The following is a 21,728-nucleotide window of genomic DNA, read 5'->3' on the forward strand; positions in this document are numbered from 1 at the left end:
CAAGGAGACAGGTCTCTCTCTCCTCGAGGTAACCAAGCCTGTGGTCACCTCCATCTTGGACTGTTAGTCTCCAGAACCACAAGAAAATAAGTTTCTCTTGTCTAAGCCATCCAGTCTATGGAAATTTGTTATGGCAGCTCTAGCAAACCAACAAACTTAGCATCTTGTCTAAACCATAGTGATACACCTGCTTCGTGGACCTAAGTCAAAAAAAACCTCATCTTTTTAAACTTTCACCCCCGCAGTGTTGACCTCAGGGCTGGGCATGTGGTAACCTCTCAGTTAGTGTTTGCTGAGTGAGTGAAGGAATGAATGAACCGCTTACTTCACTTATGTGGAGGGCATATCAATGCAGCATTACTTCTGAACACTGGAGAGCAGTCTGGAATAGTGTAATCATCTGAGAGAAAGGTTGGCTCCCTCTCAGAGAGAATAAAGGGAACCAGCACTACAGTTCCCACTGCAGCAATCAGGATTTGGAAAAACAGAAGGTTACAGAGGCAACCCCTGAGGCACAGATCCGTGGTATTTCCCAGGTCTTTCAAACACATTTAATTGTGCACATGGAAAAGAATGGCATCATTATTTAATCCAAAATACAATAACAACAATAGATTGCTCATGTAGGCGCACGAGTCCCCTGCAGAGAATTTAATGTGTGTGTTGCCTTTACCCACATATACAGCCAAGGCAGTGGGAATGGGGGCCAGCCCATTCTTGTGGCCTGGGAAGAGAGAACATGGAGGCCTATGGTTGTTATAACAGCAAAAGGGGGGAAAACAAAAGAAAGCCCAAGGGTAGAGCTACGACTTCACTTAAGACGAATGTATATCTTTATTTTTGTCCTCAGCAATAACCCAAAGAAATATCTGATGCTACTGAAAGACTGCTGTCATCCCTGGTAGATACTCATCAATTATTATTAAGTATTGCACGGTTCAGGTCAAGATATAATATGTCTGAGAAAAACCGTGGCACCTCCTTTTAATCTTGCGTAGAAAACAATTAAAGTATATAAAGCACATTATTAAAATATGTAAAATTTATAATTTAATTATAAGATTGCATAGCTTTATGATCTAATAGTTCTGCTGTATTTTGCATATTAGTGAACAATTGCTTTCTTAAAGCACACAGTAGAATCATTTACTTGATGCTGGAGAATAAGTTAATTATGGATTCCCTGTATATGACTAATGGATTTAATAATCACTTTACTGTAGAATTAACTTATACTTCCCTGTGCTTATAGCACTAATGATGATATTCATAAAAGTTATATTTTTTAAAAAATGTAAGATTGGCACAAAAAGAGAAGCCCATGTACAACTTGGTTTTAGAGCCAGCAGTTCTAAATAGATAGTTCAGAGCCATCAAGGCCCTCTCCTTGCTCCATAATAAATCATACACACCCTCCTCCCCACCCCCACCCCCGCTACCAACCCTGCCTCCATTGGCTTTATTAAGGGAATTTATTTTATTTAAGGGAAGACGAAATGCTTGCCAGATACATTTAGTGAAGCTTCTGATTTGTTTTAACCTCAGTTGTAGGTCACAATGAGGATTATTCGCTTACACCTATTCCGTGGCACTCTGGGAAGCTCCATATGTACTAAGAGCACATTGGATTGCCCAAGTCCCTCTTTTTGTCCTCAGCTACATTCTCTTGAAGCCACTCATTTTTCCCCTTCATCCAGAGCAAATAACATTGGTGGAAGAAGTAGCGGGAATGTAATTTGCTTAAGGAGGGAGTCCCCGGTGCTGCCTTTCTGAACTTACATCCATTCTTACCACCAGCACCACCACCATGATGACCATTATCATCATAACCACCATCATCATCACCACCATCACCTGGATTCTTCTTCCTCATGGAATTAAGCAATGGAAGATCTGGATTTTTATTTTCAGCTCTGCCAGTTTACCAGTGGGGATGACCTTGAGGGGGTCATGAGACCTCTTCAAACCTGTTTGCATAGTTCTAAGATGTGAAAACTGACTCTGAATGCACTTTGTCACTGTCAAGTCCTAAATACAATCAGTGTATTATTTTAATGACCCCTCCAACCCAGGTGTGCATCACCCCGTCCTCCATGAATTATTCTGCCAATTCTGGCATGGAGATTAAATATTCTGGAAAAGAAAGAACTACAGCTTACACTTTGTATTACTGCACGGAGTTGTTCACAAAGTATGTGCTCACTAAATATCTATTGATGAATTGATCTGAAAGAGTATAAATCTTAAGGCCCGGAGGGATTATAATTTCCTTTACATCAGAGACCCACAGCTTTAGTTGTGAATCCACGAATCTCTGTATCCCTGCCTCACGCTTTCACCAATCTCTTCCAGTATAATGCTCTGCTGAGAGTTCAGTCATAAATGGTAATGACAAGCTGACAGGAGATTTGACCTAGCCCCTAGCAGGGACTCAGGAGACCTAAAGGTACCATTCCCTGCTCCACTGCTGGTTCTTCATAAGGTGCCAGATACCCCAGATATCCTTTCCCTCCACCTCAGCACACTAAAGGAGTAAACTCAACTTCTTTATAAAATATTGAATTGCTCTGACAAGTGAGAAATCCACCAAGTTTTGCCTTTGTTTCATGCAACATATAATGTTATTCGAGGAAAGATCTTAAACTAAATTTTCAAGATTTCACTTATGTCCTCCTTGGCTAATTAAAATGTAATTGATTAAGGTAGGCTGAATTAAATGTTCCTACCCCTTTTAATCCCTAAACCTTTTGTTTGTTTATTGACCCTTATTTATGACATAACTTCCCTCCACACCCCACTCCCCAGCCACAGTCAAATCACTTCTGTGGCCACTGGAGTGATTTGTTCATACTGATTGGTCATACAAAATACTCAGGATACTCTCTGAAATTCATTTTTCTCATTAGAAGATATAATGCATAAACTCCTTGCCCAAATTTATGCCCTTTCTCTTCATTCACAGTCTCTAGCTTTTGGCCGAAAGCAATGCTTCTGAGACTGCAATGTGCAGACCCATCACCTGGGGTCATGGTCAAATGGAGTCCAGGACTCAGTGAGGCTCAGATTCTGCATTTCCTACAAATTCCCAGGGGAAGCAGGTGAGCTGTTGGTCCCAACCAACACTTTGAGTAGCGAAGACTGAAACTTTTTGTGGATCAGTCTTGAAATAATACCTCTTTAATTTTATACCCAGAACATTCATATTATGTATTTTTTTCATGTAAGAGACAAATGTTTAAACATCAAAATTTCTTCTACTCAGAAATAAGTTTATTATTATTTTTCTTTGAAACACTAAAACTCACTACCTTTCATCTCTGTCTCCACTTCATCTCCATTTCAGTCTCATATTCCTTTCCCTTTTTTCAACCGGCTCCACAAACTAAAATATGTTGAGCATTACATGAGCATAACTACCTCTCTGGTTTTCAGATGCCTTTTGCCTTTCAGATGTTAAATAACATCTAAAATGTCTTGGATTTATATAATACTTTATGCCTTACAAAGGGCTTGCGTGCACTTATTTCATAAAAATAAGTTCACGTCTGGGGAGAGAGAGAATGATAAAGTGAAAAAAGTAGATGGACTTTGGAGATTCACCTGGGTACAAATCCTGGTTCTGTAAATATTCAATCTTGGGCAAAATTTTTAACCTCTTTGCTTAAATTTTCTCATTTGTCAAAGGGGAGGGGGGTGTAAATAGCTGTATCGTGAACTAGTTATTTGGGTTAAGGTTGGGGTGGTGTGGTTTCAAAGGAACCTGACTAGCCAAGCCTTGGAACACAGGGGATACTTCATGTGCGTCCCTTTCAAACTCATATCCAGCTGCCCCTCTAATCCTACTTCCTGTTTAGGCAGCTCTCAATGTCCTCTGTCCTGCATGGCTGTCCTCCAGGATGGCAACTGGCATGAGACAGTATCTGCTCCTTTTCTCTCCAAACCTTTCACGTTTCCTCCATAAAACCTGCTGCTGCTTTTGTGAGGCATGTAGCTCGTATTTGACACCTAGATTTCAAGTGATCAAACAAGACATGATGACAAATCTAAGAAAAATGACACCAGCCTTTTGAAAGAAACCAAAATCAATTCCCTCCCCTCCTTTCCTTGAGGTTCCCTCCTTTCCAGCTGTTATCTTACCTCATCTATCATACTTAGAAATCCATATGTCTAGTTTAAATCACTGTTTCTCAGGCAACAGCCAGGCCATTTAGCAAGAGTCTAAAGCGAGCCAATATAATATTCTGCCTAGAGTGATATTCGGTCAAAGGTTACTGTGCCAGAGTAGGTTAATTATTCTAAAAGGACCTACTTTTACTATAATTATTGATTGCCATGAACTAATGAAAAAAAAAGCTGCTATTTATTAAGTGCCTCTGTATTCCCTAGAAACTCGTACATGTGTATCTCATTTTGTCCTCATCACGACTCTGCAAAAGGTTTTCCAATTTTAGGAAACGTTTAAGATCAAGTTGGTCCAACTCACAAGCTGGACCAGCTTGGTAGGCAGAGCCAAGATTCAACCAACTCATAAGTGATTATCTGATTGTGTTATGTTTTAATTTAAAATTTATGTTTAGCCCCAGGAAATATGTGTATATAACAATAGAGTTCCACCAGACTTAGAGCAAATAACAGCAGTCCCTCCCCACCTGTAATACCCATTCCATTCCCCAGAGGAAACCTCTTTTGACAACTTTTTCTGCTATTTACTTTTATTCTTTTTTTTAATGTTTATTTATTTTGAGAGAGAGAGGAGGGGAGAGTGAACAGGGGAGAGGCAGAAGAGAGGGAGAGAGAATCCCAAGCAGGCTCTGCACTGTCAGTGCAGTGAGACCTACAAACCAAAACATGAAATCATGACCTGAGCTGAAATCAATAGTCGGATGGTTAACTGACTGAGCCACCCATGCACCCCTACTTTTATATTTCTTTTAAAGTATGATTAGTTGCTATTTCTTAATTTTTCAACTTTTGAGTTATAATTGACTTACTACTATGAATGATGAAAATTTAACTCTCAACCACCATGTCCCCCAACAATTCCCCTTTTCTCTCCTCCTTATAGAGTAAGAATTGTTTTTAAGTCAATAGTCAACGCTTATATTGATTTGGACATGGACATGTTATTCACAGCTGAACAACAGTAGTAGTACCGTTTGATAACTTTTCTTATGTGACAGTTTTTCTTGGAATTAATAATTGTGTCACCACTCCACTTCTTTAGTATTTTCTGTTTCTGTTACTAATTCATCCCCAGCTCTTTGCCAGAACCAGAACCATAAAACTCTCAGTATAGTCAAATGCACCAAGTGATTTATGGTTTTCCAGTGTGTGCATGTTTTGTTTTGTTTTTCCCGAACACTCATCCTACAGCCCTAAACTACCAGTCCACACTGAATGCTCAAAGTTTGCTTTATTCATTGTGTTGGGCTGTTATTTGGCTCTTTCCACCTATAGATACACATCGTTCATGTTTCCTGTGTGGTTTCTTTGATAATTTCCCTCCTTTTGATAGTATCTCTGTTCTCTGTATCTGAAGTCCTACTAGTTAGATGTTTGACTTCTAAAAAAGATCCTCTGTTTCTTCTTTTCTTGCCTATCTTTTTTGCCTATTTAGTGTAGATTTCAGGTGATTTCTTCAACTTTTCCTTCCAACTAATGGTTTATTTATGTAGTATTTTATCTTTCACTTCCAAGGTCATTTACTTTTCTCTGAATGTTTCTTTATTATGCATCCTGTGCTTGTTCCAGGAATGCAATATTTTCTTTTCTCTAAGGATATGGATATTAATTATAGGTTTTTTAAAGTTATAATTTTGGTTGTATGTTTGTTTCCTTCAAAATTTGTTTTTAAATTCTAGTTAGTTAACATACAGTGTAATACTGTTTTCAGAAGTAGAATTTAGCGATTCATCCCTTACATATAACACCTGGTGCTCAACAGGACAAGTGCCCTCCTTAATACCCATCACCTATTTAGCCCATCCTCCACCCACCTCCCTCCATCAACCCTCAGTTTATTCTCTGTAGTTAAGAGTCTCTTATGGTTTGTTTCCCTCTCTCTTTTTTTTCCCTTTCCCATATGTTCATGTTTTGTTTCTTAAACTCCACATACGAGTGAAATCATATGGCATTTGCCTTTCTCTGACTTATTTTGCTTAGCATAATACACTCTTGCTCCATCCATGTCATTGCAAATGGCAAGATTTCATTCCTTTTGATGGCTGAGCAATATTTCATCATATATATATATATATATATATATATATATATATATATATCCATCATACACACACACACACACACATCACATCACATCACATCTTCTTTTTTTTTTTAATTTTTTTTTAACGTTTATTTATTTTTGAGACAGAGAGAGACAGAGCATGAACGGGGGAGGAGCAGAGAGAGAGGGAGACACAGAATCGGAAGCAGGCTCCAGGCTCTGGGCCATCAGCCCAGAGCCCAACATCACATCGCCTTTATCCATTCATCAGTTTATGGAAATTTGGGCTCTTTCCATACTTTGTCTATTGTTGACAATGCTGCTATAAATATTGGGGTACATGTACCCCTTCAAATCTGTATTTTTGTATCCTTTGGATAAATACCTGGTAGTGCATTGCTGGATCATAGGGTAGTTCTTTTTTTTTTCTTTTTTTGAATGTTTATTTATTTATTTTAAGAGAGAGAGAGACTGACCAAGTGGGGGAGGGGGAGAGAGAAAGAGAGAGAGAGAGAGAGAGAGAGAGAGAGAGAGAATCCCAATCCCTCCATGCTGTCAGTGCAGAGTTCAACATGGAGCTTGATCTCATGAACCACGAGATCATGACCTGAGCTGAAATCAAGAGTCCCACACTTTGCTGACTGAGCCACCCAAGCACCCCCCAGGCAGTTCTATTTTTAACTTTTTGAAGAACCTCCATACTGTTTTCCAGAGTGGAATGCGCCAGTTTGCATTCCCACCAACAGTGTGCAAGAAGGTCCCCTTCCTCCCCATCCTCATTGATACTTGTTTTTTCTTGTGTTGTTGTTTTTAGCCATTCTGACAGGTGTGAGGTGGTATCTCATTGTGGTTTTGATTTGTCAAATTATAGTTATTTTTTTTAAGTTTTCTTCTCCCTGATTCTTCTATTTCTTCAAGTAGATTTTTTCTACATGCTTATTTGTCTCTCATCTTTCATATTAGAGGCTCTCCTCTTGCCTGTATCACTCTGAGGTACTCTTAAATATAACACAGGAAGCTCTTCATGGACACAGCATCCAACTAGTGAACTTTTAAGAGAGTGATAAAAGGGTGATGAGGTGGTGGGTCAGCTTGTTCACTGTTATCCAAAGTGACTATATTTCCCAAGGACATCAATTTCTTTCTTGGAAGATATAAACCTGGCTGCCAGCATCCCTGGAGCCCAGAGAGAAAATGGGCATGTAGTCTAGCAGGTCAGTAAGCTGACTTCACTAAATCTCCTAGTCCAGCCCTTTACCCTTGGCCACAGCTGAGCAAACCTTGCAAGAAATTGAACTCCAAGTTGTTGTTTTTCAACTAGCTACCAGAGAATGGATCTTACTGTTCTATATGCTAACTTTCAAAACCTGTTTTCAGCCCCACTCCACAACTTTGTCTCCAGAGGTTCCTCTTGCTGTCATATCTTGACATTGTGGGGTTCTGCAGTGTGATGTGGCTGGCTTCCTGTCACTTTCTCCTACTCCTACTGCAGGTGTCTAGGTTGCTACTCTCTCTGCCATGCTAAATCAGTAACTGCCTACTTATTTGCTTCCAGTTTCCAACATTGTGTTGATTTCCCCATTTGCTATGGTACTCTCTCCTGTTCTCTTTGTCTTCATTAATGTGTGTTGTTCAAACTCCTTTACTACCATTTTAGCGAGATGTGAGGAGGGGACAGAAATATACATGAGAACTCATTTACCATGTTTAACCAGAAGGCCAATGCTTTATTCTTGTTTAGCAGTGATTTTAGAATCACAGCGTATTAAATAATGGCCTAAAACCTCACTTGACTCTCAAATAAACAGAGGACAATTAGGTTGCACCATAGATATGTTCTATTATTTCATAAAATAGTAACCTAGGTGTACTGAACATGTTAGTATAACTTTTTTTAAATTTTATTTAAGTTTTTTATTTTGAGAGAGAGAGAGAGCAGAGTTGGAGCAGAGAGAGAAGGAGAGAGAGAATCCCAAGCAGGATCCATGCTGCCAGTGCAGAGCCCAACACAGGGCTCGAGCTCATGAAATGTGAGATCCTGACCTGAGCTGAAACCAAGAGTCGGACCCTTAACAGACTGAGCCGCCCAGGCGCCTCCTTGTTAGTCTAACTTTTATGACTAGAACAGAAGGAAGAAAAAGAGGGAGAGAGGAAGGAAGAAGAGGAAAAAAAAGAAATAATGGAGAGTCGCTAAATGTTTCAAAATCATACATGATAGTAAATAAACTTTACACTTTACATAAGTTTTCTTCATTAATATTTCTTGGGCTTCACTATTAGGTGATATAAAACAATTTTATTCTCATACAATAATTGCCTTGAGATTTGGCTTCCTGAACTAACAGGAGGCAAAAAGTCTACTTTTACTGCCAAGAGCATAGTTTGTTTTAAACTCAAAAGCTGTCCCTATAAAATTGCAGCCCAGAAGAGGATTTGTGGATTTTAAAATATCCAGTATATCTTCTGTAGACTTGGAATGTGATGTCAATATTGGCTTGAAATCATTTGTGGCAGATTTGTGATTTGTTTTTGTTTCTGTTTTGGAGGAAAAGAGTAAAAGAATAAAAGGAAGAAATGAGTAACTTTGGTTTTATTCTTGGCTCAAAACCAGATATTCAAGGCTCATGTTCACTGCCTTTGAATGAATGAAGCCTCTGGTAAGTGTAGTGATCTTTGCAGCCCTGCAACATGGTTTGTAGTCCCCTCAGTTTGCATCATGGGGGCTGGCTAAGATTATTCAGGGAAAGAGATGACAAAGGAAAATGTGATTTAAAACTCTGCTTCCAGCCTGCAAACTGCCTGTCTGGGACTGTGTCGGATCAATATGGCCACTGCTTAGGATGTGGGAATGTGGAAGGTAAGCTCTGTGACGTGGACAGAAAAGTCACTTCTGTGGTCAGTGTGGGCATCACCTGATATGTGTCCTGGATGCAGAGTAGCTGATGGATGGTAAACCCCCTGAGCCATGAGGCATCTATGTGAACCAAGAAAGTGTCTATGGGCCTGAAGGAAAGACCTATAAAAATGTCTGCCAGTTCAGGTCGCTAAACTCTCAGAAGAGCACCAATATTAGCAGGAAGCACAAAAGATCTCATGAATCAGGTAATACAGAATCCCTATACCATTCACTTGATTTTTAAGTTTATTTATTTATTTTGAGAGAGAGAGAGTGTGTACACATGCGAGTGAGGGTGGGGCAGAGAGAGAGAGAGAGAAAGAGAGAATCCCAAGTAGGCTCCTAGCTGTCAGCATGGAGCCTGATGCAAGGCTGGATCCCACAAACCATGAGATCATGACCTGAGAGGAAATCAAGAGTCAGACACTTAACCGACTGAGCCACCCAGGCACCCCCCCCCCCATTCCCTTGGAATTTTAAAGAATAAAAATATAGGGGAGCACCTGGATGGCTCAGTCATTTAAACATCCAACTTTGGCTCAGGTCATTATTTCATGGTTCATGAGTTGGCTTTCTGCTGTCAGCATTGAGCCCCCTTTGGATCTTCTGTCTCCTCACTCTCTCTGCCCTCCCCCACTTGTGCTCTCTGTCTCTCAACAATAAACTTTTTTTAAAAAAAAGAATAAAGAATATATGTCTCTGTGTATGTTATCTATTTCTAACATTGACTGTGTGTGCTGAAATGATGAAAGAGCCTGATATTTTTTTGTGGTTACAATCTGACTTAATTTCCAGGTTATTTGATCTCCAGCAGTCCTAAAAAATTCAGGTATAAGGAATTTGTTGTCTAGAACTTGATTTAGTGCTCCATAGATAAAATTATACAAGAAAAAAAAAATTAACTGTACTAGGGCTCAACTCTGATTTTATTGAATAATAGGAAACGTTATTGAGTAAATGTTTTTTACATTTCATAACATTAACAGAATTCTCTTTATCTCCTCTACAGTTATCATGTAAAGTCAACTACATTTTAATTTAGTGATATCTAGATGGAATTAAAAATAATGAGAAGCTATACATTGATAAATATGAATTATATCTGTATGAATTATATCTGTATGGGAACTAATACCTTTTTAAAAGTGTGGATATGGCATATAACCAATTGGATGAAATTTCATTTTGGTGTGAGAGTCAAAACTTAAATCATTTGAAAGAACCACATGAAATAGATTGTAAATCTACATTACTTAATAAGTAAGTAGAAAAGACTTCCTATGTCATTTGCATTTATTTGGGGGCACTTAAGAGCTATAACAAGATAAAATAAAGTTCTTATAAGGCTGCATTTTTCTTGACAGGATAAAGAAGCCAATGTAAACATAAAACTACTATACTTATTGGCGAAGATGAAGAAAAATAAAGCAACTTTCACAGAGATAGTTTTACAGCCCCATATTAATGTAATTTATTCTTCAAAAATGAGTCATTCTAATTTCTTATAGATTTTCAAATGCCTTAATGCATGCTCTCTAGAGTTCTATATTGCTCATTAAACACTTCAAAATATAGTATCTGGAGATAGCCATTAATAGAACAGGGCAAGTTCAACAGTTATATCCATATCTAGAACCTACTGTGTGTTATTACATGCTCACATTCTAAACACATGTGTTTCAGAATATGATCATTCCACTTAGTTTTCAAATGTCCATAGGTGCAATTTACCCTACTACATTTGTTTCTAATAAGTAAAAATGTGAGATCTCAAGAAGCAGATTCCCAGAATGAAATAAGGCTTCACCAGCAATGTCCCCACTATAAAAATGTCAACCCATTCTAATACAGTATTAGAATTGCAAATACAGATACACAGTTCGCAGAGCATTGCAGTACTGGATGTTCTGAAAGTCAAAACCCTGGAGAATTACATAGTTTAGCAAAGACATTTTTGCCTAAGATCCCATGTGTTCAAAATAATCTCTCCAATCAGTAATAACCTATTATTGTGAATATATTCTGTTGAAAATGAGGAACAACAGTCATTTTCTCCAGAGTGATAGAAAGATGGTGACAGGTGAAGTCTAGTGATCCTGATATCATTATCATATTTATCACTAATGAGTATTCTAAGACTAAGCTTTCCATTGTCCATCTTCTGGGTTTTTTTTGCTTTTATTTTTGTTTTTAATTTTTAAATGAGGGTAGCTTTTCTAGAATCACTTTCTAGAAGGTCAGAAATCTTCAAAATCATTTGTATCATTGAGTCACAACTTCTCAGTGAAATTTGTGAGTTCCTAGAGCTGAGAAGGTAAGTATAAAAGAGCTGGTGATGTCAACAATTTGGGACTACAAAATCCTACCATTTTTTATTTGGCTACCCCCTCCATACTCTAATTTCTAATTTCTACATGGATAATAATGCTACTTGAAGTTAAAGTATAAGGTGGGGCACCTGGGTGGTTTAGTCGGTTAAACGTCTGACTTTGGCTTAGGTCCTGATCTCATGGTTTGTGAGTTTGAGCCCCACATCATGCTCTCTGCTGTCATCACAGAGCCTACTTTGGATATTCTGTCTCCCTCTCTCTCTGCCCCTCCCCTGCTCACACTCTCCCTCTCTCTCTCAAAAATAACTAAACATTTAAGTTAAAGTGTAAGAAAATGAATTCAGAGAGGAGAATTCTTTCAGAATCTTGTAACAAGCCTCTAAAAATTCACTGCATTTACAAAAATATATTTAACGATTTTTCTGTTAATTTATGTTAATACATTCCTATGATGGTTTGAATTCATGTGCTTTGCAAAATGACCAATTTGCCAACATAATTATGATTTTTCTACATTCATAAGAAACAATTTGCAGTTATTTTAACATAGTGATGTATACACATCAGCAACAGGCTAAAATCCTTTAAAATGTTTTCAAGGCTGCATTTTACATAACTCTGACTCAATGTTCTTATGCTAAAGAATACAAACCTAATGTGGTTTAACAGTCCATTGGGTATGATTTTCTTTGAGGTTTTGGCAGGTAATATGATAGATTGAGTTTGAACGTTGATCATGCTAGGGCTACAGAAGTCTGTGAGACCTTTTGCAGAGAAGACAGGTAGATTTATCATCAGTTATATTAGCACAGGTTATTGTGAGTATATTAAGTTTGTAAAACACAAGAAAATTAAAGTGCCAGCTTTGCCGATTAATATGTGACATTAGGTGAACAATGAAGTCATACCAGAGTTTTCTGTAGTCAGGCATAAAGTAATTGATTTGTGGGCAATTCAGAGTTAAAACTAAATGGGTTTGATTCATTTAAGTCCAAGAAAAGGTTACTGTTGTTAGCAATCAAAAAGTACTCCCCAAAGAGGAAAAACAAAAAAGAAAAGTATTGCCAAATATTAGGAGCTTTTAACACAAGATAGGACAAAAAAATTTGGTGGTTAGGAGACCTAAGCTGAACCATCCATTCTTTATGAGTTTCTTGATATAAAATGTACTCCCTAATGTTGAGAAGCAACAATTTAACACCAGTCCACTTTTTGTTTTATTTCTTATCCCATTTATTTTTGATTGGATGTTCACAACTTAATACTTCCAAGGGCCACATAGAGTAGCTTTGCCCTAGAAAAGGGGGATTTATGTGATTGCTAGCTTTTTTATTTGGTGCCCTTGGCATTGACATTCCTGCTTTCTTGGGACAAAAAAGAAAAATTACTTTAATGTTAAGTTGACTGATGGCCCACTCTGATTTCCTGAGATTACTACTAATGAAAAAATACTTAATATTAAGAAATAGAAGCTATGGAATATAAACTTTATAAATGCTATCTGCCTTTATAGGGCCATATCAACAATTAAATAATTGTACAATATCAGCTGATACCAATTGCTATGTAGGCCGCAACAAAGAGTTAAATAAGTGGGGAAGAAAATTCTTATAGCTAGATTTAAAGGTGGCTTTATTTATTTATTTATTTTTTACTCTGGACCATAACAAAGTCAATTTCTGAGATGTTGTATCACTTAAGATAAAACTGAGCTATGCAACAATGATACTGCCGTTGTTTCTCAGAAAGAACTTTTAGTAAACATAATTAAATATTAATTAAATATGTGTATATGCAGATAGTTTGAATTTTATCCTCTAACAGGTAAAAGTGTCTTCTGTAGCAACTTGTAGAAGTTTAGGATATTTTTTATTAATGTTTTTTTTTTAAACAAAAATAACACTGAAATAGAATTTACCATATTCTTAGTTGCTATTTCATTTCTAGGAAAAGGGTCTGTTTTAGATTTAGCTCCATTATTGAAATAAAATTATAAAGGCTAGTTATGGTGTATTGGGAAAAATGAGATGTATGGGAAAACATTATCAGAAATGTAATGGGGAAAATATTCACTTCATAGACAGACACACCTTATTTAAATCTTGGCTCTGCCACTTAATGACGTGACTGACCTTGGGTAAGGTGCTTAACTTCATTAAAGTCACCTGTGAAATAAGAAAATGCCTACTTTGCCACTTGGTAGTATTAAATAAGAATTGAACAAAGCTTGGTACACATATGTTCAAAGATGTTTCCCTCTCTCCCATCCGCGAGAGAAAATGAGATCCTAGAGTAAGGACTATTATTATTATCCCTTATTTTATGTTACAAGGAACAGCTTTTATATTTTTTGATCCGGTCCATTTTTTGGTTAACAGTTTTATTGAGATCTATTTCACATACCATACAATTCACCCACTTAAAGTATACAATGTAATGGTTTTTAATATATTCACAGAACTGTGCAACAATTCATGGCCACAATCAATTTTATTCACCACAATCAATTTTATATTTTCATTAGTCTAAACAAGAAACCTCACTCTCCTTAGTCATCACCCTCCAATCCTCCCATGTTGTCCAGCCCTAGACAATCACTAATCTACTTTCTGTCTCTATAGATTTTCCTATACTGAATGTTTCATATAAGTGGAATCATACATTATGTGGTCAATTGTGACTGACTTCTTCCGTTAACATGAGGTTTTCAAAGTTCGCGCGTGCTGTAAAATGTGCCAGTATGTTCCTTATTATTCTTTTTTATTGGAATAATATTCCATTGTGTGTATATGCCATGTTTTATTTATCATTCTTCAGTTGATGGATTTTTGCGTTGTTTCCACTTTCCGGTTTTTAGGAATAATGTTACCATGAACATGTATGTACAATTTTTTGTGCAGACAGGTTTTCATTTCTCTTGGGTATATGCCTACAGGTAGAACTGCTGTATTATGTAGTAACTCTCTGTTTAACCATTTGCTAAACTTTCCAAAGCATCTGCGCCATTTTACATCTCCACCAGCAGTGTATTATGGTTCCAGTTCTCTACATTATTGCCAACGTCTGTTATTATATCTTTTGCTCTCTTTCTTTTTTTAATATTATAGTTTTCCTAGTGTGTGTGACATGGTGTCTCAGTATGCTTTTCATTTGCCTTTCCTAATGGTTCATGATGTTGAGTCTCTTTTCATGTGCTTACTGGCCATCTGTATATCTTCTTCCTGGGAATGTCGACTCAGATCTTTTGTCCATTGTTAGCTGAGTCATTTGTCTTTTTCTTACTGAATCATAATAGTTCTTTATATATTCTAGATGCAAGTCCCTTATCACATATGTGGTTCCTTTTTTTTTCACCTCAGCATTCTCCCCCAACTTAGTACAGCATCTTCACAGCTTTATTCTTACTAAGTCTCTTAGAATTTCTAACAAAACGTTTTCCCATCCTAAATAATCCATATATTCAATTAGGTGACAGACACCTCTGAATAAGTTTATAATGCAAGGTTTCTTTGTCACTAGGATTCCCCTTTCATGCTGCTTAAATACTATGCATATTTTGTGGCAATTTTGGGTAAAAGTCTCCTGACTATTTGAGTAGGAAAAAAAAAAGCCCTCAATTATTAGTGCCAATTGAATTTATACATGCACAAATTATTTACAAAAAAAAAATTCTTTACACACTGGAGCCATTTTTTGACACAAATTTCTCACTTAATTTTTTTCTTATGGCTCCTGTTTTTGCTTTGCCTCCTCAAAATACAGAGAACTTCACTCCAAATAATGACACTTTTGGTTGTAAAGTTTCAGCCTATCCAATACCATATCGATAGTGGAAGAAAAAGGGAGACAACTGTTCCTTCCTGATGGCAATAGGCATATTTCAGTGCAGGTATGGGAGTTATTTGCACAGTCCACACAGTCAATATATTTGTTGACAGTGCTAATGAATTTTTTCTTCCAGATCACATTTTATAATTTAAGTTTGAAATATTAAAATGTTTCCACTGTTACGTTAGGTAACATAAAAATTTGCGTATTCAAGGTATTAGATTTACAAAATCATTTCACATGTATAACCTCATCAATACGACTTAGAAGTCTGCACATGGTGATAGAGGAAAACGATGCAAGGGGTAATGTAGTGTTTCTCAAAGTGTGGCTCAGAGATCACAGTCACAGGATCATCTTGACACCCTGGTGAAATGACCAACTGGAGGACCCAACTGTAACCAAAAAGGATCCAGGATATAAGCAGTGTGCCTCACAAATCTGCTTTTTAAAACAATTGTTCAAGATGACCCCAATTTACCCTAAAGTTTGACAGCCACTGATACAGTTAAACAAGCAAATAAATAAATAAATAGCATAATACGTTTCAGAATGAAAAAGACTGTGAGCAAATTACTTCACCTCTTTGACCCTGTTGTCTCACCTTCTTAGGAATATCTCAGGACTGTTTAATAATGAATGCATGTCAATCACCTAGTGCATTGCCATGCCCAGAGTAGGCAGTCAATAAATAGTAGTTATCAGTTTTTTAAACCATACCTCTAGGGCATTCTTCTCAGAATAATGGGTGGAGAGAGCATTTAAGTGGAAGAAACACTGTATGCAAAGCAGGGGGGACAATCATGTTATGCAAATCACTCACTATAACAGTGCAGAGGGAGTGAGTGGGAGTAGTAATAGGTAAATCTGGAAGAGAAGGATTGGGCTAGATAAAAGGACCCTAAATTCAGAGTACAGTGTTGAGGTTTCTCACAATAAGCCATGAAGTCATTGAAGGGTTACTGATTTTTATTGTAAGAATTTTCTAGCATCATCAAAAGTAGGGAGAATAGTATAATAAAGCTGTATATACACATTACCCAGATTCAATAATTACCAACATTTCACCACATTGACTTGTCCATCTCTTTTTTATTTTTCTTCTTTCTTTGCTGAAATATCTAAAAGCTATCCCAGCTTTCGTGTCATTTCACCCCAGTATGAATCTATAGAATATATGACACTTTCATACATAATCACAGTGCCTTTATCATACCTAAAAAAGTTAATGATATTTCTTTGGTATCATCTACCATCCAGTCCATAGCCACAGTTCCCCAAATGTCTTCAAAAATGTCCTTTTATAATTAGTTGCTAAAAATTAGGCTCCAAAAAATTAAATAAATAGAAATAAAAATGAGGCTCCAAACACAGTCTACACATTACAGTTGGTTATTTGGTCTCTCAAATCTCTCTAATCTAGAAAAGTACTCTCACCCATCCTTATTTTTTATGTCATTGGCTTATTGCAGAAACCAGGTGATTTGTTTATATAAAATACTACGTGTATGGATTTGTCTATGGGCTTCCCTGGGAGTGAGGGTGGACATTTAACTTTTTTCTGTTCTTCTGTATTTCATATAAGAGGATGTTTTCTCTGGAGACTTATTTATTTTTTTTTTTAAATTTTTTTTTTTCAATGTTTTTTATTTATTTTTTGGGACAGAGAGAGACAGAGCATGAACGGGGGAGGGGCAGAGAGAGAGGGAGACACAGAATGGGAAACAGGCTCCAGGCTCCGAGCCATCAGCCCAGAGCCTGACGCGGGGCTCGAACTCACGGACCGCGAGATCGTGACCTGGCTGAAGTCGGACGCTTAACCGACTGCGCCACCCAGGCGCCCCTCTGGAGACTTATTTAGATTCAGGTTTGGCATTTTGGGCAAGAGCCCTCCAGAGGCTGCTGTGGACAGCCTCTCGTATCACAGTAGAAGGCACACCAGGTCTGGTCGCCCTACAGTCAGTAAGGCTAATACTGGTCAATTGTTTCAGGAGGCAAAAGCCTGATCCCACTGTGATAAAGCTCTCCATCATCTTTCAACTAATAATCTCAACCAACTGAAGATTAGTGCCTGAATCAATTCTTTGTTAGGGGTTACACAATAGTGATGTTCTAATTCTAGCATTCATTCTATGTTTGTAGACTGGAATTTGTAAAGAATTATTCTGGAAGAAAAAGGCAGCAATATAACAATAGTAGGGGACTTGGATACCCCACTTTCAATAATGAATAGATCATCCAGACAGAAAATCAATAAGGAAATATTGGACTTAAACTACACGTTAGACTGGATGGACCTAACCGACGCATACAGAACATTCCATCCAACAGCAGCAGAATACACATTCTTCTTAAGCACGTATGGAACATTCTCCAGGATATACTATACATTAGGTCACAAAACACATCTTAATAAATTTGAGAAGACTGAAATCATATCAGGCATCTTTTCTGACCACAATGCTATGAAACTAGAAATTAATTATAAGAAGAAAACTGGAAATTTCACAAATACATGGAGGTTAAATAACACACTCCTGAACAACCAATAGGTCAAAGAAGAAATGAAAAAACAATTTAAAAACATCTTGAGACAAATGAAAATGGAAACACAACATACCGAAATTTACGGGTAGCAAAAGGAGTTCTAAGATGGAAGTTTATAGCAATAAATGCCTACATTATGGAAAAAAGAAATATCTCAATAAACAAACTAATTTTACACTTCAAGGAACTAAAAAAAAGAGAACAAACTATGCCCAAAGTTAGTATAAAGAAGGAAATAATAAAGACAAGAAATAGAGACTAAAAAAACAATAGAAAATATCAATGAAACTGAGAGGTAGTTTTTTTGAAAAGATAAGCAAAATTAACAAATCTTTAGCTAGACTAGCTAAGAAAGAGAGAGAGAGAGAGAGAGAGAGAGAGAGAAGACCAAATAATTAAAATCAGAAATAAAAGAGAAGACCTTTCAACTGATAGCATAGAAATAAAAAGGATCATAAGAAACTACTGTGAATAACTGTATGTCAATAAGTTAGATAATCTTTAAAGATTAAAGGCTAAATTCCTAGAAACATACAACCTGCCAAGAATGAATCATGAAGAAATAGAAAATCTGAACAGACTATTCACTAGTAAGGAGATTGAATCAGTAACCAAAAATGCCCCAACAAAGAAAAGCCCAGGACCAGATCACTTCACTGGTGAAATATAATAAACATTTAAAGAAGAATTAATGCCAATCCATCTCAGACTCTTCCAAAAATTAAAAGAGGAAGGAACACTTTCAAAGTCCTTTTATGAGATCAGCATTACCCTGATGCTATAGCCAGACAAACATGGCACAAGAAAGGAAAATTACAGGCCAGTATCTCTAATGAACATAGATGCAAAACTCCTTAACAAAATATCATCAATCTGAATTCAACAACACATTACAAGAATCAAACATGAGCAAGTGGGATTTATTCCAGGAATGCAAGGATGGTTCAATATATGCAAATCCATAAATATAATATACCATATTAACGAAATGAATGATAGAAATTATATAATCACCTCAGTAGATACAGGTAAAGCATTTGACAAAATTTAGCATCCTTTCATTATAGAAAATCCCATAAACTAGGGATAGAGAGAATGTACCTCAACAGAACAAAGGCCATATATGACAAGCCTACAGCTAACATTATACTCAATGGTGAAAAGCTGAAAGCTTCAGGAATAAGGATGGCCATTTTCATCACTTTTCTTCCACATGGTACAGGAAGTCCTAGCCAGAGCAATCAGGCAAGAAAGAGAAATAAAAGGCATCCAAATTAGAAAGGAAGAAGTAATACTCTCTATTTGCAGATGACATGATATTATATATAGAAAACCCTAAACACTCCACCAAAAAACTATTCGAACTAATAAATGAATTCAGTAAAGTTTCAGGATTCAAAATCAAAATACAAAGATCAGTTCTATTCCTATACACTAACAACAGATTATCAGAAAAAAAGTTAAGAAAATAATCCCCTTTATAGTAGCATCAGACACGATAAATTAGTAATAAATTTAACCAGGGAGTTGAAAGATCTGACTTTCATCACAGTGGCACTTGTGGCGATTACAGGCCACTTATTTTATAGAATGGCTCTAAATTTGAGTTTGTCTAATGTTTCCTCACAATTAGACTCAGGGTATGCACCGTCTGCAAAACTATTACAAAGATGGTATTGTGTTCGTCCTATTACATTCTGTCAAATGGCACATGATTTAGATTTATCTCATTACTAGTGATAGCCACATTAATCACTCAACTAAAGGTGGTGGATGAAAGACTTCTGGGCTGAAAAGTTACTCTTTTTTACTTTGTAATTAATTAGTGTTTTGTGAGGAAATACCATGAGATTATGTAAACTTTCAACTTACTCATTTATTTGCTTATATTAATATGGACTAATATTAGTATATTATTAAAGTTTTCTTATTTTATTCAATGAGTTATAATCTATTACTATCATCATTTATTTCTGGTGCCTGAATTGTTCTATATTTGGCAAATGGAAGCCCCTTTAAGTTGGCTCTGTGTCCTTTTGACGTGCCCCCTTCATTCTCTGAGGATTTCCTTACTTTCTGGCACCACAAAATGTTCCAGATTTATCTTGTACTTACATGCCTTAATATGGAATCAGCCATTTCTCCAAGGAGCCCTGGTTCCTGTAAGTGGAAAATAGTACTTAGAAGCCAAATACTGTTGGATGTTATTGTGTGCCCATTGCTATTCGGGTGTTACTGATCTCAGGTATTCTCAGTAGGGATATATGTGGGACACACACACACACACACACACACACACACATCTAAATTTATTTCTAGATTTATCTCTATATATTGAAAACCATGGATTGTCACTGATAGTTCCAATCCAGCACCACAGGGGTCAATCTAGTTGTCCCCCTTTCCGTATTTGCAACTCTCTTTTCCCACAGCGAGAAATTTGGCTTCCACTATTCTTTCTTGTTTTATTTTTATTTATTTATTTGAGAGAGAGAGCATGCTCATGCGCACATCAGGATTGGGGTTAAGGGGCAGAGGGAGAGAAAGAGAGAGACAGAGACAGAGAGAAAATGCCGGGCTCCAACGCAGGGCTTGATATCAGGACTCTGAGGTCAGGACTTGAGCCTAAATCAAGAGTCAGATGCTTAACAGACTGAGGCACCCAGGTGCCCCCACTATTCTTAATATATTTATTTATCAATTCCCTAATGTAACCAGTTTCCCAACTCCATTGCCCACTCCTCACCTGGGTAGATCTCTTTTTCCCCTATTTGGGCTCTGACACTTGCTATCAGGGCACCACTCTACAAGAAAACCCTCCTCACCTGCTTAGGCTCTGACTCCCCACACCTAGCTAGCCTCTCCCTGACCCCTGCATGGATGCTTGTCTTAGATCTGTTAAACTCTAAAGTCCTCCAACCCTGCAATGTATGGATACCCTCTTCATACCAGTTGGGCTCCAAAACGCTACAACTATACAATAAAACTCTGCATGGACACCTTCCTCCCCTACTCAGTCTCTGACACCCTAACAAGGACCAGAGTACCCTCATGCATAGTCACTCTCTTCACCCCATTCAGGGTCTGATACCCTTATCAACCAGCCCTCCTACACAAAAGTCCCTTTCACCTTGCTTGTCCCATAGTGGCTCCCCCAACCTTCTTTTGTAATAGCAGGTGTGGACCTTGCTCCACACTATTAGCTGGTGTTAAGACTAGCCCAGAGTATGCATTAATACTCTCAAAAGTGTTCTGGGTGGGGGCGCTTGGGTGGCTCAGTCTGTTAAGCACCTGATTCTTGGTTTCAGCCCAGGTCATGATCTCATGGTTTGTGAGTTCTGTTTGTGAGTTTGAGCCCTGCATCAGGCTCTGCATTGACTGTGCAGAACCTGCTTGGGATTCTCTCTCTCTCTCTCTCTCTCTGACCCTTCCCTGCTTGTGCACACTCTCTCTCCCTCAAAATAAATAAATCAACTCTATAAAAAATGTGTTCTGGATGAACAGTAAACTATGTGGTCAATTTATGTATATAAGCCAACCTGGGAAAGCTTTTTTAGGAATGGTATTTTATATGCCCCAAGAACAAACTTTTATCTTTTCTACCTCTCCTAGTTATAGAGAATACTGATAATTCATTTCACATTGCTACTATATGCTTTGTTTTTAATAGTGAAAAAGAGTAGACAAACCTAAATTTCTCTCAGTAGAGGATTGATTAAATAAATGATGACATTTACATACATTGAAATATTAAGGAGTTCTTAAAAAGAAATGAGGTAGATCTATAATACTGACATGAAAGATGTCTAAAATACATCGTTAAGCAGAAAAATCAAGGTACAAACTGGCATTATACATAGCATGATCTCATTTGTATGAAAGAAAAAAATTTCTGCCCATA

The 21,728-nt window shown here is 37.2% G+C and overlaps 1 long non-coding RNA gene across 2 annotated transcripts in view; it reads right to left on the reverse strand.

The window, feature by feature from the left end:
* Window positions 1–21,728, reverse strand: part of LOC131508085 (uncharacterized) — a 68,835-nt gene that overhangs the window by 39,801 nt on the left and 7,306 nt on the right. For both annotated transcript variants that reach the window (XR_009259839.1, XR_009259840.1), the window contains exon 2: window positions 19,943–19,987. This is a non-coding gene — a long non-coding RNA (uncharacterized LOC131508085). The remainder of the gene's footprint in view (window positions 1–19,942; window positions 19,988–21,728) is intronic.

Source organism: Neofelis nebulosa, chromosome 1 (genome assembly GCF_028018385.1).
Source record: "Neofelis nebulosa isolate mNeoNeb1 chromosome 1, mNeoNeb1.pri, whole genome shotgun sequence".
Lineage (NCBI taxonomy): Eukaryota > Metazoa > Chordata > Mammalia > Carnivora > Felidae > Neofelis > Neofelis nebulosa.